The 23,835-nt window shown below is 35.9% G+C and overlaps 1 protein-coding gene across 1 annotated transcript in view; it reads left to right on the top strand.

The window, feature by feature from the left end:
- Window positions 1-22,351, top strand: part of LOC131168007 (uncharacterized) — a 66,548-nt gene extending 44,197 nt beyond the window's left edge. The window contains exon 10 of the mRNA XM_058127148.1: window positions 22,189-22,351. The gene's annotated coding sequence lies outside the window, so the exon portion shown is untranslated. The remainder of the gene's footprint in view (window positions 1-22,188) is intronic.
- The last annotated feature ends 1,484 nt before the right edge of the window (window positions 22,352-23,835 follow it).

Below are 23,835 nucleotides of genomic sequence, written 5' to 3'. Positions count from 1 at the left end.
CTCTCTCTCCCTAAATGTCTCCCTCTTCTTCTCTCTTCAATCCCGACCCCATTTCTCGCCAGATCGACAATCTGAGACCACCATGACGCTCCTGCAAAAGTTCTCCACAAGTCTGCCAGAGCGGATCGTTGGTGGGAGTGGTTCGAATTTCATCCCAATCTTAGGGTAAGACATTTTATTCTAAATTTGCCTTCCCTATAGTTATATGAAACGTAGTATACAAAGAAATAATGATATTTTGTTCTAGGGTATGTTGTTTTCAGGATGTTGAGCGGGGAACCCTGTGGGTATAAGGTCAGAGTATAGTAGGGGCTCTTCAGAATTCAAGTAAGAGAAATATGCTATGCTAGGAGTTTTAAAAATATTAATAGAGATTTCATAGATACATATATACTAGTTTGTTATATAGTTTTTTTTTTTACAGAATAAGAGTTTTAATGTTTGTGTGGCCTGGGTAGATATTTATTTGATACATAACTTATATAGCTTTTTTACTAGCATATCATGTTATACAACTTATATAGATAATTATCTAGATCAGTATACATATATAGTAGTTTATTCATATCAGTATATTATAGTTTTCTTCAGAATCAGTATGTTATAGTTTTTATATAGATCAGTATATATAGTATTTAAAGTATGTCATGTTTCCTAATACCATAATACTAAGAGTATACAGATAGATTATACAGTCAGATATACAGATATAGCATCAAGATGCTACAGTTGAATTATTCATATATTACAATAATTATAGTACAAAATTTTAGTGTTATGGTTATTTTGGAAACATGATGAAAACAGTAGAAAAATTATAGTATTATATATATATATATATATATATATATATATATATATATGATATCAGATCCCTATGAAAAAATTTTAGACAGATACAAAATACAGAGCATGGTACCGTTGTTAATGCAGATAGAGTGCAACCACATATCTCAGATAGTGTGTGGGTACCATCAAACCGTGCTCAGAGAAGATGCAGCTCCCCAATTCATTGGGTTGAGGGGGCCAATTTGACGAGACAGCAGTCCAGTTCTATGCCTAGGAGTGGGTGTAGTTTGGCCGGGCTGAGGTAGTGTAGAGTATAGTGACTTACCTGGAGGGTCGACCAACGTTAAGTCCCGCCTATGGGCCGCACAACCCTATCATGAGGGGTCAAATCATGACGTATAAAGTTCCAGGGATAAAGCATAGTTATGTATATGTATACAGTTTTACAGTATTTGATGAATATAGTATGATATTAGCAGTATTAAAAGTAGAAAATACAGATGATACAACGATATTTTAAACTGTGAAAATGTACAATATGTTTGATAGATTTATTGTTTCATACAGTTCAGATGTTATTAAAATAGTATGCAACTTAGTAGCCACACACTAGTAATAACATATTTTCACTTACTAAGCGTCGACTCACCCCATTATTTTAAGATTTTTCAAGTAAGCCAACTAGGCGAGCAGACCAAGCTCGCAGATAGCATGATTACAGTGTTGCCCTATTTATAGGGTAAGTGCGTACATAGAGTTGTATTTTGGGGTAGATGGGACTGGAGAGAGATGTATTATCTAACCATGCTCTGGAAATACTAATTTTTGGTATTGTATGGTATTTTTGGTTGCATGATTTATGTTTCTACTGCGTAGGTATGTTTATTGCATATAGGAATACCCCAGTGCCCCCTGAGGCTTGATATTTCATAACAGGGGTGATAATTAATAGAGAATCTGAGGTTTTAGTTGAATGAGATAAATTAGATCTGTATGGGAAATAGGATTCTGAAAAGGTATTTGATGTAATTGCAGGATGGACATAGGGGGTAGTAGCGCTCACGCTAGTGGCGATGATGGAGTTGATCCTTCTGGCACAGGAGGCGGGGATTCAAATGTTGTGCTACGCAATGTGGCTTAGCAAGTTATGGTTGAGATAGCTTGAAGCTCTAGAGAGTAGGGAGGTCCATCTCCAGCTCAGGTATGTACTATAGAGAAATTTATGAAGATGAACCCACCGACGTTTTCAAGAACAACTGATCTTGCTGTTGCAAAGAATTGGATGCAAGAGGTAGAAAAGATTTTGATAGTACTTCACTGCACGGATGAGCAGAGGGTTCTGTATGCTACGTATAGGCTTACAGGGGAAGCCGAGAGATGGTGGTCAACCACCAGATTATTGGAGGAGCATAGGGTTATTCCAGTGCCGATGACTTGGGCCCGATTCAGGGATGAGTTCTTTGATAGATATTATTCTGCTTCAGTCAGAGAGGCTCGGGTATAGGAGTTTTTGAGCTTGTCCCAGGGATCATTGACCGTCCAGTAGTACACGACAAGATTCGTTAAGCTTTCGAGTTTCTGCCCTTATATTGTCTCGGATGAAGTTAAGAAGGTTAGGATGTTCAAGAGAAATCTAAGGTGAGATATTTTCAGGAAGGTGGCAGTATTGAGGATACAGGATTTCTCAGAGTTAGTTGATAGGGCTATTATAGCAGAGGAGAGTTTGCCGAGGGAGACTGAGATACAGAGTTAGAAGAAGAGGACCGCACCCTCGAGTTTTTAGGCGGGTCCCAGCTGGGGCCTTTGGAGGGGAGGTAGATTTGGTGGGGGTCAGAGGCAGATGATAGAGCATGGTGGATTTTGGGGTGGACAACCTCTTACCACTTGCCCTAGATGTGGATAGAGGCATCCAGGGGAGCGCTGACTAAGGGAGAATGTTTGTTATCACTGCGGGAGGCCCGACCATATGGCTCGATCATGTCAAATGCCATCGAATTATGCACTAGCTCCTAGAGCATTTCAGGGTGGATACCAGACGCCCCATGGAGGTCAGCAGAGGGATACTGAGCCGGCGAGGGTCTATGCGTTGACGCCGGGTGATGCTGAGATGACTGGAGACGTGGTTATAGGTACCCTTATTGCTTTACCATATAAAGTTATTGTTTTATTTGATACAGGTGCCACCTCCTCCTTTATATCAGTGAGATATGTGAGAATAACTAGAGTAGAGACACAACCATTAGATGTAGAACTGTCTATGGGTACGCCGATGGGATATGTAGTAAAATGCAGGAAGGTGCTTTGGAATTTTCCAATACGTATTTAGAAGAGAGTACTATCAGCCGATCTTGTGGTCCTAGATATACAGGGGTTTTATGTGATACTGGGTATGGATTGGCTAGCAACTCATCACACCAACATAGATTGCCATAAAAAAGAAGTGATTTTCAGACCCCCGGGTGAGCAAGAATTTAGATTTGTGGGTTCATGAGTGTGTGCCTCACCACAGCTGGTGTCGGCTATTCAAGTGAGGAGACTGCTAAGGGATGATTTCCAAGGGTATGTCGCATACATAAAAGAATTGCCAAAAGAAGAATTAAAACAAGCTGACATACCAATAGTGAGAGAATTCCCAGACATTTTTCCTGAGGAATTGCCTGGCTTGCCACTAGATCGAGAAATTGAATTTACTATAGATCTGTTGCTAGGGTCAGCACCAGTATCTAAAGCACCATACTGTATGGCTCTAGTCATTTTGAAAGAATTGAAAGATCAGTTATAAGAATTGTTGGACAAAAGATTTATCAGGCCCAATGTGTCACCCTAGGGAGCGCCAGTTCTGTTTGTGAAAAAGAAAAACGGGACCATGAGATTGTGTATCGATTATAGGGAGATAAACAAACTGACTGTAAAGAATAAATATCCTCTCCCTAGGATTGATGATTTGTTCGATCAGCTTCAGGGGACCCAGGTTTACTCTAAAATTGACCTGTTGTTGGGTTATCATCAGGTGAAAGTTAAAGCAGAAGATATTTTGAAGACCATGTTCCAAACCATATATGAGCATTGTGAGTTCTTAGTGATGCCATTTGGATTGACTAATGCACTAGCAGTATTTATGGTTTTGATGAACTATGTGTTCCATCAGTATTTGGACCAGTTTGTGGTTGTATTCATAGATGATATACGTGTATACTCAAGGAGTGTTGAGGAGCACAAGCATCACTTGAGGCTGGTGTTAAGGATATTGAGAGAAAATAAATTATATGCAAAATTTAAGAAATGTGAGTTCAGGTTAAAGCAAGTTACCTTTCTCGGCCACGTCATCTCTGCGATAGGTATATCTGTTGATCTGAGTAAAATAGAGGCAGTAGTGAGTGGGGAAAGGCCGGGTAGTATTCAAGAGGTCAGGAGTTTTCTGGGGTTGGTAGGCTATTACCGACGCTTCGTGGATGGCTTCTCTAGGTTGTCAAGTCTGTTAACACTACTTACGAGGAAAAATGTGAAGTTTGATTGGACCAGTGAATATGAGTAGAGTTTCCAAGAATTAAAGTGGCGGTTGGTTTCGAAACAGTTCTTGCTATTCCATTAGGGGTAGATGAATTTGTGATATACAATGATGCCTCTTTAAAGGGTCTTGGATGTGTGTTGATGCAACATGAGAGAGTCATTGCTTATGCGTCAAGACAGCTTAAAGAATATGAAAAGAACTATCCTGTGCACGACTTAGAATTAGCTGTAGTAGTTTATGCTTTAATTATCTGGAGGCATTATTTATATGGTGGAGAGTGCGAGATTTTCACTGATCACAAGAGCCTGAAATATTTTTTTACCCAGAAAGAACTGAATATGAGGTAAAGAAGGTGGTTAGAACTTATTAAGGATTATGACTGCACCATTAATTACCATCCAGGGAAGGCAAATGTGGTAGCTGATGTTTTAAGCATAAAATCAGTGGGACCAACACTGGCAGCTACGGAGATTCCGCATTCAGTTTTGATGGATTTGGAGAGACTTAGCATAGAGTTAGTTGAGGATAGTCCTCAGGCATTTATTACCAGCCTGGTGGTACAACCTACACTATATGAGAAGATTAATACAACTTAGGGTGATGATGCAGAATTGGCAGAGGTAATGGCAAAAGTGCGGGATGGTCAGGGAGAGGAATTCAGTATCTCTAATGATGGAGCTCTGAGGTTCCGCACCAGACTGTGTGTGCTTGTAGATGATGAAATTAAAAAAACGATTTTAGAGGAGGCTCACATATCATTGTACACAGTTCATCCTGGCAGTAATAAAATGTACAGGGATTTGCAAGAGTATTTCTGGTGGAGTGGAATGAAGAGGGAGATAACTGAGTTTGTACAGTAGTGCTTGACATGCCAGCAGGTTAAAGCTGAGCACCAGAGACCAGCAGGACAGTTGCAGCCATTGTTCATTCTAGAATGGAAATTGAATCACGTTTCGATGGATTTCGTTACGGGGTTACCATCAGTGCAACAGGGATTAAATGCAATTTGGGTGGTTATTGATCATTTGACGAAGACCGCTCTTTTCATCCCGATTAAAGTAGGTTACTCCATGGACAGGTTGGAAGAAATATATGTTCAGGAGATAGTTCGTGTCCATGGTGTACCAGTATCCATAGTTTTAGACTGAGATTCTTGGTTCACTTCACGACTTTGGAAAAGTATTCAGGAGGCTATGGGTACGCAGTTAGCATTTAGCACTACTTTTCACCCCTAGACAGATGGTTAGACCAAGAGGACGATTTAGATCCTAGAAGATATGCTTCGTGCTTGATTTTGGGGGTAGTTGGACCCAATATATGCCGTTAGTTGAGTTTGCTTATAATAACAACAATCAGACTAGTATTGCCATGGCACCGTACGAGGCACTGTATGGTAGGAGATTTTGTTCTCCTTTGTTTTGAGACGAAGTAGGCGAAAGGTGAGTTTTGGGTCTAGAGATAGTACAACAGGTGTACGACAAGGTCCGACTAATTAAAGAAAGAATCAATACAGCACAGAGTTAGCAGAAAAGCTATGCAGACACCCCTTGCCGAAAGTTAGAGTTTCATGTGGGGGATCTAGTATTCCTAAAGATAGCTCCCCTGAAAGGGATTATAAGGTTTGGAAAGAAGGAAAAGTTGAGCCCTAGTTATATTGTTCCTTTTGAGATACTAGAGAAAGAAGGGCCAGTTGCCTATAGGCTAGCTTTGCCACCAGCTCTGTCTAGAATACACGACGTGTTTCATGTTGCTATGCTAAGGAAATACGTCCCAAACCCATCCCACAAAATCAACTATAGAGAGATAGAGCTAAAAGATTCATTAGCTTATGAAAAAGCGCCAGTACTGAAATTGGAATAGCTTTCCCAAGAGGGGGGTGAATTGGGATTTTTAAAAATTTATTTCTCTTTTTAATACTTTTGTGTTATAACAATAATCAATGCTCAACCACAATCACAAAATTGAATCAGAGTAATCACAACCACAACAAAATAATCAACCACTTAATAATAGCCCTGTAGTAATGTGTAAAGCTTGTTGAATTTGTATAAGCCCCGTTGTTAAATTCCACAAACAACCTTCTTCCCAATGTTTAGCTTTTAAATAAACTTCCAGTTTAATAAGTTAAGGATGATCAACCAACGTATTCCCTTTCGATTTTCGCAATCAATGCTGATCAAACCAAAACAAATTAACTTCTGGTCTATTTAATAACCAAACACTCAGAATTCAGAAATTATAAAGCATCCACGCAGTTTGTAAATTTTGTTGAAAAGTAAAGAGTAGGGAAGAAAGAAGAACACAAGATTTTACGAGGTTCGGCTTTAACATAGCCTTCGTCCTCGCCCTTGGAAAAACCACCAAAGGATTCACTCTCACTATTCCTTTACCAGGCGGAACGATACCGATTACAACACTCCTTGGTTAAGGCTAGAGCCCACCTTCTTCAAACAATATTCCCTTATTTGGTCCAACGATTCAATACTCGAACTGTCTATCAATCTGTGACAAAGATTTAAAATAAGATGTACAAGAATCGCTCCTCAAGAGCTGATTAGTACTAATAAAAACTATATACTTCAGTAAATTCATGATAGGAAATTCACATTGAAGCTCTAGAGTTTTATCACCATAAGAATCTTTCAATAGATGAAAGAGTTAGTATTTGAAGCATAATCTCAGTGAGAAAATCAGCAGAACTTTAGAGAACTTTGTGGATGTTGAGAGCAATAAAGAACTTTTAGAATTTCAGAATGCTTGAGAGAGAGTTTGATTACTGATTTGAAATCTTGGTGTGTAAATCAATGTATCTTGAGGGTATTTATAGATGTAGAATGGTTTATTACTTGATCCCCAAATTTACTTGAAGTAGGGTATAAGTTTTAAAATAATTTGGGCTTCAACTAATTGAAAATTTAAAAATATGCCCGTTGAGTAATTTGAATTTTTCCGCGATCCAGACGATCGTGAGATCTTTGGCAGTCGGCTGTCCGAGTATTTCATTCACAATTTTCATAAACGGAAAGATGGTAGTCGGCTGTCCTCAGGGTGGCAGTTGTCTATCACTGAACAACCTAGTTTTAAAAAATCATTCAGAATGGTGTTAGTTAGCTGACAAACACACACTGATGTCTCATTTCTCACTGGCAGTCATCTGTCACGCTTCTAATTTTCTTAATTTAAGTCCTTTAATATGTTAGCCGTATGTCCATAGACAAACAATCGTCTATCAAGTGATTGTTTCTCATTTTAGGAACAACTTTATCTCTCTCATCTTTGCTTAATTAATCTTGGAATATTAACCTATTTAACTTTGAAAAACATGTTCCAAAACTTTAAAACTTCAAGTTTCTAAGTGTGTCTTTGCTTAATGAGCTTCAAAACGAAAAATCGTACTCGAATCAATTTGAAGTATTTACAAAGCTTGTTCTATAAACAAATTTGACACTTTCTTTGCCTTGAGTTCTATTGTCACCAATCTTGGATCTTTTAGACTTCTCTGAGCTTTCATTATTCATCATTCCTTGTTCCTTGATCCTTGTGAGCTTTTAAGATAGGGTATTTGAAGTTTGAGCAAATCATCTTTGCATGAAATAGTATCACTTGAAAATAATATTAGATAACCTTACTTTGTTATCATTAAAATCAAGAGTTGTAAGCCTAGCTAGGCCAACAATCTCCCCATTTTTGATGATGACAAAGAAAGAGCAAAGATACAAAAAATAATACTCCCCCTGTCAATAAGCATAGTTTGAAAATAATTTCATTAAGACTTGAGTTCAGAAGGTTCAAAGTTTCAGATTTAACATTAAAACAAACACATTGAACTTATATTACATAGGACTCATAGTACATCAAATTGGAAACAAATACATACATAGGTTCAAAGTTTCAGAACTAGAAACAAATACATACATAGATTCAAAGTTTCAGAACTAGAAACAAATACATGCATAGACAAATACATACATAAACTCATAGACTTTGCTTACACACATACTCCCCCTTTGGACATGAACAAAAGGCCTAATACATCCAGAAACTGAGCATGTGTAGCATACAAAATAGCAAAAAAGTTCAAATATCATCAAAAGTCTTTAGTCAAGTATCAGAAGTTGTGTCACTATCTTCAGCAATTCCTTTTCCTTTAGATTGTTGTGATCCTTCTTCTTCTTCTTCTTCTTGATTTTGCTTGAGAGTCTTCATCATCATTTTCATTACTCTCTTTATCTGAATCAGTGTCATTTTGTGTGACACGTTGCTCGATTTTGTCAAGACATTTATCTAGTAAAGTATATTTATCATCAATATTTGCAATCTTGTCTTAAAGAGAAGCAAAATCATCCCTCATTTCAGAACTGAAGCTGGAATAATGTTAATAAAAAGGAAGAAACCATGTAGGCATGTCAGCTTCTTCAAGAACTGGATTACGTTCTTCTGGTGCTGGTCGTGCAGGTCTATTACCCCTAAACATCCATCCCTCGGTGTACTTCTTGTAACCCATCCTCTTTAAAGTAGTGGAGGAGAATATGTTGTAATGGGTTCACTTCACTAGTTTGGAAGATGGTGTGAGGACTTGAAAGTGAGAAAAAACTAAGGAAAGAATGCCCCCATATGGAAGCCCAATTCTAGGAGATTCGAGCTTCATGACCATCCATTTGAGTACAAGGCTAGCTGTTCCAATTTCTTTCCTTTTAGTATGCACCACATGACGAAGTAATCAAAGAAGGAAATATGATCAAAGGAGCCTGATCTAGGAATTATATTATAAGCAATGATCTTGTGAAGAATTTGTGCTTGCTGATTGATCTGTTTTTATTGTGGAGGGTTTCCAAAATAGACAGGTTAATCGTTCATCACAAGAGGCAAAAATTCTTGTGGGGGAAAAACCCTGCTCCATTGTCCATTGTTTTTCTATTGGATTGCACTCAAAATCACCATGCTTAATACGAAGTATTTTCCTTAGTGAGTGTGGAGTAAGTGTGATCTTTTGGCCAAATACTTCAGTGTCAAATCCAACATCTTTCTTTACCAAGTTTGAGTAGAAAAGCTTAATTTGATCAGGGTAATATCCCTTAACTTGGTGAAAAACAAACTTATCCCATCCTATATTTTTGAACAACACAAGAATCTCAGGGAAAGTTTCTTTAAAGAAAGAGACATCTAGCACCTTACAAAACATTTGGATCGATTGTAGAGTTGTGATTTTGGTACAAAGCTTTTTGTGAGATGAAACTAACCATTTTTCAATTTCATTGTTGCTATCAGTCCTTGAAGAAGAAGCTTTGTCCTTTTTCCCAACTGATTTGGTTCTTGGCATGATGATGAAGCAATAATTCGAGAAACCCTAGATGTGAAGGATTTAGGGTTTTGATGGAGTGACGTTGGGAAGAGGTTTGGAGAGGAGAAACTTAGAGAAGAGATGAAGAGAGGCTATTTTAGCGAAGGGTAGGCGAATGGACAGATGTCTAGGGCTTTAAAAAGAGTGTTTTTCATGTTAAGTAAACTTGAGCCGCCATAAGACAAGCGTCTGTCATCAAGGTGACAGTCGTCTGTGAACTGTCTTTCCATATAGACAGTAGCCTGTCAGGCGTCTGCTTGGTGTGTGGCAATCGTCTGCCTTGAAAAAAAAAATTCTTTTCTATCTTAGTTAACCTCTTGTATATGTAACATTCCCAATTCCCGTTGGATAAAAACAAATTGATCTTCAGCTAGTGGTTTTGAGAATATATCAGCTAATTGATCGTGAGTGTTAACAAATTCAAGAACTATTTCTTTCTTATCTACATTATCTCTTAAGAAATGATGACGTATATCAATATGTTTGGTTCTTGAATGTGATACAAAATTCTTTGAAATATTTATAGCACTTGTATTGTCACACTTTATAGGGATTGTTTGATATTGAATTTTGAAGTCCCTTAATTGTTGCTTCATATATAAAGTTTGAGCATAGCAACTCCTAACTGCTATGTATTCCGCTTCAGCTATAGATAATGTTACGAAATTTTGTTTCTTTGAAAACCAAGAAACTAGTGAGTGTCCTAGAAAGTGACAAGTCCCACTAGTGCTCTTTCTATCTATTTTGCATCCTGCATAATCCGCATCTGAATAACTTATCATTTCGAAATCAGTTCCCTTTGGATACCATAAACCTAAATCAAGTGTGCCTAGTAAATATCTAAGGACTCATTTAACTGCGACTTGATGTGATTCCTTAGGAGCCGATTGAAACATAGCACACATACATATACTAAACATGATATTCGGTCTACTTGCTGTTAAATAAAGTAGGCTTCCTATCATTCCTCTGTAATGTTTGGTATCTACTTGTTTTCCTTTTTCATCATTGTCAAGACTTGTTGAGGTGCTCATGGGAGTTCCTATGGGTTTGCTTTCTTCCATTTCAAACTTTTTTAACATATCTTTGATATATTTAGTTTGATTTATGAATGTTTCATTTTTAGCTTGTTTAATTTGTAATCCTAGGAAGTAATTTAATTCTCCCATCATGCTCATTTCAAACTCTCTTTGCATAGTTGTAGCAAATTTGTTACATAAATCTTCATGAGTTGCTCCAAATATGATATCGTCAACATTAATTTGTACTATATGCGTATCATTATTTTTGGTTTTTATAAATAAAGTGCTATCTATCTTTCCTCTTGAAAAATTGTTTTCGAGTAGGAACTTACTTAGTCTTTCATACCAAGCTCTAGGAGCTTGTTTCAATCCATATAAGACTTTAGTTAACTTGAATACATGATTTGGGTTTTTAGAGTCTTCAAATCCTAGAAGTTGTTTAACGTAAACTTCTTCATTTATATAACCATTTGGTAATGCATTCTTTACATCCATTTGGTATAATTTAAAGTCTTTATTGGCCGCATAGGCAAGAAGCATCCTTATAGCTTCCATTCTTGCTACGGGAGCAAAGGTTTCTTCGTAATCAATACATTCTTCTTGATTATAACCTTGTGCTACTAGCCTAGCTTTATTTCTTACAACTACCCCATTTTCATCATTTTTATTTCTAAACACCCATTTGGTTCCTATGATTGATTTATCTTTGGGTTTAGGTATAAGTTCCCACACTTGACTCCTTTCAAATTGATTTAGTTCCTCCTACATAGCTATAATCCAAGAATCATCTTTTAATGCTTCGTCTATATTCTGGGGTTCATCTTGAGACAAAAAAGCATAATGGTTATAAATATTTTTTAATGAGGCTCTAGTGGTTATTCCTTTTGATGGTTCACCAAGAATTTGATCTTTTGTGTGACTTTTAGCATATCTCCATTCTTTAGGTAGTTCTAGATTTTCTATGATGTTTTCATTTGAAGCTTCATTATTATTTTCTTCTTTTATTTCAAGATCTTCTACTTTTTGTGAGATATCTTTTTTTTCATCATTCTTAACTTTATTGTCATAATTATTTGATTCATCAAACGTTATGTGTATTGATTCAATTATAGTAAGAGTCATTTTATTATAAACCCTATAAACTTTACTATTCGTAGAATAACCTAAGAAGATACCTTTATCAGATTTTGCATCGAACTTTCCTAAATCATCTTTAGTATTAAGAATAAAGCATTTGCACCCAAATACATGAAAGTAGAAAATGTTAGGTTTTCTACCTTTCCATAGTTCATATGGTGTTTTTTCTATACTTGATTTTATGGATACCCTATTTATAATATAACAAACTGTACTTACAGATTTTGCCCAAAAATATTTAGGTAGATTATTTTCGTTTATCATGATTCTAGCCATTTCTTGGAGGGTTCTATTTTTTATTTTTACAACTCCATTTTGTTGTGGAGTCCTAGGTGTTGAAAAATTATGGTTTATTCCATATTTATTACAGAATTGATCAACATCTTTGTTTTTAAATTCCCTTCCATGATCACTTCTAAAATTAGTTATATTATAGTCTTTTTCATTTTGTAATTTTTTGCATAAGGTGATTAGTATGTCACAAGCTTTGTCTTTGTTTGCTAAGAATAATACCAAAGTAAATCTTGAATAGTCATCTACAATTACAAAAGCATATTGTTTGCCTCCTAAGCTTAAGGTTCTAGTTGGACCAAATAAGTCTAGGTGCAAGAGTTCTAGGGGTCTTTTAGTAGATATGTATTTTTTCTTTTTGAAACTTGTTTTGACTTGCTTTCCCTTTTGGCATGCATCACACACCTTGTCTTTTATGAATTTAGTATTTGGTAATCCTTTTACAAGATTTTTCTTAGATAATTTGGATAAAAGATCCATACTAGCATGTCCTACTTTCCTATGCCAAAGCCAACTCATTTCCTTCATTGCAGCTAAACAAGTTACATTTTGATTTACTAAGTTCTCAAGGTTTATGCAATAAACATTATTTATCCTATGAGCTATAAACAAGGTTTTATTGTTCTTGGGGTTTTGAATAACACATTTTTATTTCTAAAAGTTATTTCGAACCCTTTGTCACTTAATTGGCTTATGCTTAAAAGATTGTGTTTTAATCCTTCTACCAATAGCACATTATCAATAGTAAGAGAATGCTCTTTACCTATTTTTCCAATGCCAATAATTTTACCTTTGACATTGTCGCCGAAAGTGACGTATCCCCCATTCTTTTGCTTTAATGTGGTGAATTTGGTCCTATCACCGGTCATATGCCTTGAATGTCTGCTGTCCAAGTACCATTTATCCGTTGATGGTGTTGTCCTAAAACACATCTACAATGAGTGATTCATTGTGTTAGTCTTTAGAACCCAAATTCTCTTAACTTTCTTTGAATTGTTTTAGTTCCATTATTTACTTTCCATTCTCCTTGAACTTTAACATATTTTCTTTTTAGTGGGCAATTGAACATTACATGACCCTTAGTCTTGCACATGTAGCAAGTAGTGTGTTCATGTTTGTTGTTTGAAGAAGTACTAGCATAGTGCTTGGTTTCTTTGACATAATATCCCATGTATAATTTTTTACTCCTTTTGTTTGTTTTTCCATTATAACCTATCCCTTCTTTGTTTCCACTTAGTCTTTGTTGTCCAATCATGTTTTTAAAATTTTCTTTTCCTTTGGTAAAGTTATATATAATTTTCTATTTATCCTCTACTGATTTTTGAGTTCAATTATCTCTAACTCTTTTTTATTTAAATCATCTTCATTAATTTTTTTTATCTCTTGAGTAGTTTCTTTTATTTCTTCTTTTAACTTTTCAATACAATAATCTTTCTCTTTTTCACTAATTTTAGATGTTTCAAGTTGCTTCATTAATTCTTTATTTTGATCTTTCAAAGTTATGTTTCTCTTGAAAATTTTTATGAATCTTTTATGTAAAGAAAACAACTCAGCTTGTAATTCTTTATAGGAGGGCATGCTATTGCTAGACTCATCACAAAGCTCATTGTAAGATTTTTTTTGAGGGGTAGTAGGAATTTACCTCTTCTTCATTAGCCATGAAGCATATATTTGCCATCTCTTATTCACTTGACTCGTTTTCCATCTCACTGGAGCTTGAATCATCCCAAGTGGCCTTCATAACTTCCTTCTTTTTCCTCTTGTCTTTCTTGAGTAACGGGCAGTTCGGCTTGATATGTCCTGGTTTCTTACAATGATAGCATATAGGAGGTTCATTTTTACTTTTATTTTCTTTTCTACTTGTCTCTCCTTTTTCAGGTTTCTTTTTATTAAACTTTCTAGGAAACCTTTTATTCCTCCTATAGAACTTGCCTAGTCTCTTAGTGATGAATGCTAATTCATCCTGATCTAAGTCGCTTGATTCACTTTCCTCATCACTTGAGCTATGACTAGAAGCTTTTAATGCAATTGATATTTTATGCTTGGGTTCAGGATTTCTTTCTTTTAAAGCCATTTCATAGGTAAGTAATGAACCTATGAGTTCATCTAGAGAGGTGGTCTTAAGGTTTCTACCTTCCGTGATAGCAGTAGCCTTTGGTTCCTATATGGAGGGAAGGCCTCTTAGATTTTTCTAATCATTTCATAGGTAGTATAAGTTTTTCCTAAGGCACTTAAGGAATTGATTATGTGGGTAAATCTGGTATACATACTAGAGATTGTTTCATCTGAATTCATTTTGAATGCTTCATACTCACTCGTTTACGTATCTATCCTATTGTCCCTAACATCTATTGTTCCTTCATATGTTACTTCTAATTTGTCCCATATTTCTTTAGCCGTCTTGCAGGCCATGACCCTATTGAGCTCATTAGCATCTAAAGCACAGTATAGGACATTTATAGCACTTGAATTTATTTGGAGCATCTTATAGTCTATATCGGTCATATCTTTTTTCTCTTTGGGAATTTGTTTTCCATCTACTATCTTAGTAGGAATTAGGTCTCCATCCATAACTACTTCCCAGGCTTTCCAATCTATGTGTTGGAGATATATTTGCATTCTCTTTTTCCAAAAGGTATAGTTGTGTCCACAAAAGATTGATGGATGGGTTGAGGATTGGCCCTCACCGAAGGGTGCTACTCCTATATTTGCCATTTGATCTTTTTATAATTTCTTATTAGGAATTACTATAATTAGGCTCTGATATCAATTAAAATTGGAATAACTTTCCTAAGACGGGGGTGAATTAGGATTTTTAAAACTTTATTTCCCTTTTTAATACTTTTGTGTTATAACAATAATCAATGCTCAACCACAATCACAAAATTGAATTAGAGTAATCACAACCATAACAAAATAATCAACCACTTAATAATAGCCCTGTAGTAATGTGTAAAGCTTGCTGAATTTGTATAAGCCTTGTTGTTAAATTCCACAAACAACCTTCTCCCCAATGTTCAACTTTTAAATAAACTTTCAGTTTAATAAGTTAAGGATGATCAACCAACGTAGTCTCTTTCGGTTTTCGCAATCAATGCTAATTAAACTAAAACAAATTAACTTCCGGTCTATTTAATAACCAAACATTTAGAATTCAAAAATTTATAAAGCACCCACGCAGTTTGTAAATTTTGCTGAAAAGTAAAGAGCAGGGAAGAAAGAAGAACACAAGATTTTACGAGGTTCGGCTTCAACACAGCCTACGTCCTCACATTTGGCAAAACCACTAAAGGATTCACTATCATTGTTCCTTTACCAGGCGGAACGATACCGATTACAACACTCCTTTGTTAAGGCTAGAGCTCGTCTGCTCCAAACAATATTCCCTTGTTTGGTTCAACGATTCAATACTCGAACCGTCTATTAATTTGCTACAAAGATTTAAAACTAGATGTACAAGAATTGCTCCTCAAGAGCTGATTAGTACAGATAAAAACTATATACTTCAGTAAATTCACAATACGAAATTCAGATTGAAGCTCTAAAGTTTTATCACCATAGGAATCTTTCAATAGATGAAAGAATTAGTATTTGAAGCACAATTTCAGTGAGAAAATCAGTAGAATTTTAGAGAACTTCGTGGATGTTGAGAGCAATAAAGAACTTTCAGAATTTTAGAATGCTTGAGAGAGAGTTTGATTGCTGATTTGAAATTTTGGTGTGTCAATCAATGTATCTTGAGGGTATTTATAAATGTAGAATGGTTTCTTACTTGTTACCCAAGTTTACTTGGAGTAGGGTCCAAGTTTTAAAATAATTTGGGCTTCATGTAATTGAAAATTTAAAAATATGCCCATTGAGTAATTTGAATTTTGCCGTGACCTAGGCAACTGTGAGATCTCTGGAAGTCGGCTGTCCAAGTATTTCATACACAATTTTCACAAACAGAAAAGTGGTAGTTGGCTGTCCTCAAGGTGGCAGTCATTTATCATTGAACAACTTAGTTTTAAAAAATCATTTAGAATGGTGGCAGTCGGCTCAAAAAACACACACAGACGTCTCATTTGTCACTAGCAGTCGTCTGTCATGCTTTTGACTTTCTTAATTTAAGTCCTTCAATATGTCAATCATTTGTCCATAGATAGACAATCGTCTGTCAAGTGATTGTTTCTCATTTTAAGAACAACTTTATCTCTCTCATCTTTGCTTAATTAATCTTGGAATATTAACTTGTTTAGCTTTGAAAAACATGTTCCAAGACTTTAAAATTTTAGGTTTCTAAGTGTGTCTTTGCCTAATGAGCTTCAAAATAAAAATTCGTACTTGAATCAATTTGAAGTACTTACAAAGCTTGTTCTATAAACAAATTTGACACTTTCTTTGCTTTGAGACACTTCTTTGCTTTGAGTTCTTTTTGTCACTGATCTTGGATCTTTTAGACTTCTCTGAGCTTTCATTATTGATCATTCCTTGTTCCTTGATCCTTGTGAGCTTTTAAGATAGGGTATTTGAAGTTTGAGCAAATCATCTTTTTCTGATATAGTATTACTTGAAAACAATATTAGATAACCTTACTTTGTTTTCATCAAAATTAAGAGTTGTAAGCCTAGCTAGGCCAATAGTGCAAATTTTGGACAGAAGGACACAGGAGCTGTGCACCAAGGAAATACAGCTAATGAAAGTTCTATGGAAGGACCATGCTACAGAAGAAGCTTCATGGGAACTTGAAGATGAAATAAGACAGAAATACCCATATTTATTCCAAGAGAATTAACTATAATAAGGTAAAATGTAAGTAGTTAGGTAATGTTTCTTTTGCAGGTACATGCATCAATTTAGTTAGTAGGTAGTCTTTTAGTTTTACATGTGTAATCTCCCAGAGTTTAGATTGCAACCACGATATTCCTCCACTGTAAGTGAGGGCAAGTAATAAAATAAGTAGACCATTTACCTCTTGGGATGATAGATTATATGGATGATGTTCAACACAAATAGTAAATTTCGAGGACGAAATTTTATAAGGAGGGGAGAATGTAATAACCCAAGAAATTAATCAGGGCCTCATCGACGAACACAAGGGATTCATCGATGAGGGTACATGAGGGTCTCGTCGACGAAGACACGCCTCATCGATGAGAAAATACCGAGAGGGGTTTTAAGGCAGTCTGAAATTCATCGACAAAAAATGAAGGTTCGTCGATGAAATTCTTTAGGGACTCGTCGACGAGATGATGTGTCTCGTCGACGAACCCGGGGCTATAAGTAGTTAAAACCCAGATTTTTTAGTATATTTTGGCGCAAGACTCTGTGTGTGTGTGTGTGTGTGTGTGTCTAAACGTCTCCCTCTCATTCTCTCTTTGATCCGGCCCTGTTTCTCACCGAATCGACGATCTGAGACCACCACGATGCTTCTGGGAAAGTTCTCTACAAGTCTGCCGGAGCGGATCGTTGGTGGTAGTGGTTCGAATTTCATCCCAATCTTAGGGTAAGACATTTTATTCAAAATTTGCTTTCCCTACAGTTATACGAAACGTAGTATACAAAGAAATAATGATATTTTGTTCTAGGGGATGTTGTTTTCAGGATGTTGAGCGGGGAACCTTGCGAGTATAGGGTCAGAGTACAGTAGGGGTTTTTCAGAATTCAGGTAAGGGAAATATGTTATTTTAGGAGTTTTATAAATGTTAATAGAGATTTTATAGATACATATATACCAGTTTATTATATAGTTTTTTTTAATAGAATAAGAGTTTTAATGTTTGTGTGGCCTGAGTAGATATTTATTTGATACAGAACTTATACAGCTTTTTTACCAGCATATCATATTATACAACTTATACAGATAATTATCCATATTAGTATACATATACAGATGTTTATTCAGATTAGTATATTATAGTTTTATTCAGAATTAGTATGTTACAGTTTTTATATAGATCAATTTATACAGTATTTACAGTATGCCATGTTTCTTAATACCATAACACTCAGAGTATACCGATACATTACACAGACAGATTATACAGTCTGATATACAGATATAGCATCAACATGCTACAGTTGAATTATTCAGATTACAGTATTTACAGTACAGAATTATAGTGTTATGGTTATTTTGGAAATATGATGAAAACATTAGAAAAATTATAGTATTATATGTATATGATATCAGATCCCTGTGAAAAGATTTCAGACAGATACAAAATACAGAACACAATACCGTTGCTAATATAGATAGAGTGCAACCGCATATCTCAGATAGTATGTCGGTACCGTCAAATCGTGCTCCGAGAGAATGCAGCTCCCTAGTTCACTGGGTTGAGGGGGCCGATTTGACAAGGAAGTAGTCCAGTTTTGCACCTAGGAGTGGATGCAGTTTGGCCAGACCGAGGTAGTGTAGAGTATAGTGACTTACTTGGAGGGCCGACCAGCGTTAAGTCCTGCCTACGGGCCGCACAACCCTGTCATGAGGGGTCATATCATGATATATAGAGTTCCAAGGATAAAGCACAGTTATGTATATGTATACAATTTTACAGTATTTGAATACAGTATGATATTAGCAGTATGAAAAGTAAAAAATACAGATGATACAATTATATTTTAAACTGTGAAAATGTACGATATGCTTGACAGATTTATTGTTTCATACAATTCAGATTTTATTAAAATAGTATGCAACTTAGTAGCCACACACTAGTAATAACTTATTTCCACTTACTAAGCGTCGACTCACCCCATTATTTTAACATTTTTTAGGTGAGCTAATTAGGAAAGCAGACCAGGCTCGCAGATAGCGTGATTACAGTGTTGCCCTATTTATAGGGTAAGTGTGTACAGAGAGTTGTATTTTGGGGTAGATGGGACTGGAGAGAGATGTAATATATAACCATGGTCTGGAAATACTAATTTCTGGTATTGTATGGTATTTGTGGTTGCATGATTTATGTTTCTACTGCGTAGGTATGTTTATTGCATATAGGAATACCCCAGTGCCCCTTGAGGCCCAAGATTTCATAGCAGGGGTATTAGAGTAGTATATATGTGTAAAAAAAAATGATTAAATTTTGAGGTTGTTACAACCTCTCAATAAGGGAAATAGACTAATATCAGTGTGTGGCGACATGAGTATTATGGTGTTATAAACATCTATTGTTCATGATAAACTGTATCTGATAAATAAGGAAAATTTGTACATAATTTAACTGCATTTGACAAGTCAGGTAAAACTAATATGTATTGATATGAATAAATCGTAAATCAACATAACTTACTGTATTGTACTAAATCTCTATATACATATAAAACATTTGCTATATCTGTATATTACTGAAATTATGCCCTGGATGGATAATTGTATATCATGAATAAACCTCGCATGATTCGGGTTGTACAACCCATGGGCTGGACTTAACTTTGGTTGGCCTACCAGCTTAAGTTAAACATAATATAACTATGCACGATTGCCCACCCAACCTGGCCCGCCCATCCTACTCTCCGCAACACTTCTCGGGTCGGCACACAATGGGTATCCTACTCTCCACAACACTTCGGGGCTAATCGACCTCCAACCCAACACTTTCTGAATAGTGTGGTTGCACTGTCGGCTATCACCAACTTGGCCCACCCATCCTACTCTCTGCAACACTTCTCAGGTCAGCACACATGGGTTACACTATCAGCTGACACCAACCTGGTCCGCCCATCATACTCTCCGCAACACTTCTTGGCTCGGCACAAAGGGGTTACACTGTCTCATTTGGCTAGCTAGCTACGGTACCGTGCTCATAACATACTTAGTCCATCAGGGATTCTGATATCATATAGTACATTTCATATAATATATAACTGAAACATATCTCATTTCATATTTCTGCATAAAATTTGTCATATCATAATTTATGAATAAACTGTTATATATATAAATTTGTTCACGACATTCGGACTGGCTAAATAATCATAGCATTTGAGCTGATTGAATAATCACAACATCTGGGCTAGCTGAATAATCACCGCATCTAGGCTGGCTGAATATCATAATATACTAAAAATATAATTTCTGTACTGCTTATAGTTTTTTTAAAAACTGTCGTCAATTCAGGCTTGTATTGTGAATTCAGAAAATATTCTGACATATCATTATTTACAGTAAAATTTATACTCATGCCACACACAAGTGAGTACTACTTTGTAATAAATTATCTAGCCTAGGAAAACATATTTTGCTGACAAAATAATATTAATTCTGTTGTCAAAGTTTCCTTAGTTCAACATCAGTATTTCCAAAAACTATGCTAAATCATATATACATTTCTAAATCAAATACTGTATATTCAATAATTAATTTTTTGAAAATACCAGACTTAATCTATTCCCTTACCTGGCTTACTGAGAAGCCTTCTGACAACGCTAAATCCATGCCCCGTGGCACTCGAAGCTCAAAACCCTGAAATTACATTTTCCCCACATTAATTAACTCAACCCCCACAATATTTCTCATTTAGCATTTCCCAGGCCCCATGTACTCCAAATTAACAATTAAACCTAAAAATACCTTACTTACCCTAGTTTTGGAGTAGTGCCCCATAGCTCCAACTCAACGATTCGCTTTGGTTAATTTGCAGAGAATCACCCTACGATCCTCATGGTAGCTTCGGATTGTCAAAACGGGCTATAATCGGAGCAAAAATGAAGAGAGAGGACGGTTAGGGCCATAGGGTTTAGAGAGAGAGAGAGAGAGAGAGAGATTTTATTTTGATTTTACAAATGAAGCTTGTGGGACTTCCTTTTAAAATCAGCTCTACCGAGAAAATCATCGATGATTTTCTGTACCCTTCACAAAACTGTCGACTGTTTGGGTTTTAACCCGTCCTTTTTTACTATTTCACCTGTAACCTGCCTGCGGTAAATACAAAACCATCGATGGTTTTCTAGACACTCTAGAAAACGGTCGCTAGTTTGGTCCTTACCAAATCATTTTCCTTTATTTCTTTGTTTTTCTTATTATTTCTATTTTTCGGGCTCTCTACAACTTGTATCTTATGTGTGTATTTAGCATATGAATGGGTCTTTAATTCAAAAACACACATAAGGGGAAGTGGAAGACAGGAGGTACTTCAAGCCTACATGATTTGGCGTATTCCATGAAGACAAAAGAGCATAGGAGAAGAAGAAGAAGACTTATTTGTTTTATTTGTATTGCATTTAGTTTTTTTATCTTTGGTTTGTAATAATGCATGCATCTGCATGATATGATTAAGTGCTCAGACTGGACAAACCATAAATTGACCTTGGGGCACCTAACAAGCTAAAAGGAAAAACCTTTTTCTTAACAACTAAAATCACACAAAAGGTTTTTAAATGTTTTAAGGTCAAAATAGGGCAAAACCTTAAGTTTTTATCTATCCTCGGTCGACCGACCTTCTCTAGTTTTAAAAGCCTTAGCCGAAGGACCATGCCCTGAGGGCAAAATTGAAATTTTAGTGACCTCGGTCGTCCGACCTATTTTATACATAAAGCTCTCAGCCGATCGGTCACCAAGACCGGTAGACTAGCCCTAGACCTCAGCCGATCAAACTTATGAAGGTTCAGAATGTTGCCTAGGCCAGCTAGCCGACCGACCCTTTCCTCGGCCAATCAAACCTGTCTATAATTTGAAATTCTTGTGTGTGGTCAGCCCCTTTCCTCGGGTCTCCATAATTTCTAGCGCTTAAATAAGGTTAAATTTCAATTAAACAAATTTTAAAATACCAATTGTGTCCACAAATGGCCATATTTTTAGAAATTCTATATATACCCCTTCATAAGCTTAAAATGGTAACTTTGATTAATTTCAAAACTCTCTCAAACATTTTTTAAATCAAAGTTCCCCCACTTTTATTTTTATTGCAAAATCGTTTTAGGGTAAATTTTTATTCTCTCCCGCTCTCTTTCTTTCCATTTATTAGAAAAACACTTTTGAAAGAGAGGATTTATTTTATTTAGGGCATTTATTTTTTACATCCATAGCATTTACTCTCTGTTGACCTTATAGGTCATATCTCGTTTTGATTATGACAAATACTTTGGTATTTAATGTTTGATGAGTTTGTGTGCAGGATCAATTGACTGTTTCATATGGTGCACATGGACTTGAAGAAGATAAAGACCCAAAATATTTATTTATTGTAATTTAGTTAAGTTTTATTCGAGTCTGTAATATTTAAATATTAATGGTCTATCATAATTAATGCATTGCATGCATATTGACTTTTTGAGTTCGATCTCTAGTTTTGATTATGACAAACTGCATATTACTAATGTGTGTGCCTAGTACTTGTACAAGTCATTAATTTAGTACAGACACATGAGAAAGGATTGTTGAAAGCCTAAAAGACTTAAAGATCATACTCTTGGCATACTCCATGGAGAATCCGAAGAGCAGAAGAAAGAAAAAGATGATTCTTATTTTCCTTAATAGATGGTGTTCAATATAGATAGTAAATTTCAAGAATGAAATTTTATAAGGAAGGGAGAATGTAGTAACCCAGATAATTATGGGAATTAAATAATAAATAAAAGAGAGGGAAAAAGAATTTTAAAGGGGGGGATGCAGCAGGGCCTCGTAGACGTGGACGCATGTCTCGTCGATGAGAATTTATCGAGGGACTGTTTTCGGGGCCTAAAACTCATCGATGAGGGTTCTTCTTGAACTCGTCGACGAGGTGACGTGGCTCGTCGACGAGGCCACGTGGCAAAAGGTCTATAAATCACAGAAAATCAGGATTCAGCGAGAGAAAATTACTTTTCCTCATTTCTCTCTCTCTCTCTCTCTCTCTCTCTCTCTCTCTCTCTCTCTCTCTCCTGCTCGGTTCCTCTCACTTCTCTATACATTTCTTGCTTTGTCTTTCCCTGTTTCGAAGTTCTGAAGTCACCACGTTGATCTTGAGGAGATTCTTTACAAGTCTTCTAGAGTAATTTGTTGGTTTGGCTAACTTGGGCACCATCCCAAAATTTGGGTAAGTTGAATATTTGGTTATTTTAAGTTGTATCAGACTTATTTGAGTTTAGATTTGAAGTTATATGGGAATATACTTGGGTTTTGTGGAATAAAATTAGGATGTTATGATTTCAGGACTAGGGTGTTTTTGGGACCCTACAGGCATGGGTTGAGAATCCAATGAATATTTTCAGGAGCCCATGTAAATTATAATTTAGAAAATTTATGAGTATATAGGTTCGGGGAAATATAGTTTATTTATTGGAAATATGTACATATGTATTATTTCAGGATTTTGACAGATATTGTCAATATAATTTATGAAACTCAGTCGCCACACAAGTAATAGCATATTTCCTCTTACCGAGTGTTGTCTCATTCTAGTGGTTTAACATTTTTCAAGTGATCCAATTAGGTGAGCAGATCTGGCTCGCAGATCGAGAGATCTTTTGTACTGCCCTATTTTATAGGGTAAGTGTGTTTAGGGGAATGTATTTTTGGAGTAGGTGAAATTGGGGTGACGTATAAACATGTATGTATGCTTTGAAAACACTGAATTCTGGTATTGTAAATATGGATGTATGACTTTATGTTTTCCGATGCATAGGTGTGTTGATTTATGTGCAGGGATACCTCAGTGTCATCTGGGTCCTGAGATGTTATGGTAGGTATTACAGGATATATATATATAATGGTGAAATTTTTTGGGTCGTTACAATTCGTATCATCCGTGCGTGCTAAATAATAATCTTGCTAAAAAGGCTCA

Source organism: Malania oleifera, chromosome 11 (genome assembly GCF_029873635.1).
Source record: "Malania oleifera isolate guangnan ecotype guangnan chromosome 11, ASM2987363v1, whole genome shotgun sequence".
NCBI lineage: Eukaryota > Viridiplantae > Streptophyta > Magnoliopsida > Santalales > Ximeniaceae > Malania > Malania oleifera.
The sequence above is the reverse complement of the archived record's forward strand: the minus strand, read 5'-3'. Positions and strand labels throughout refer to the sequence as shown.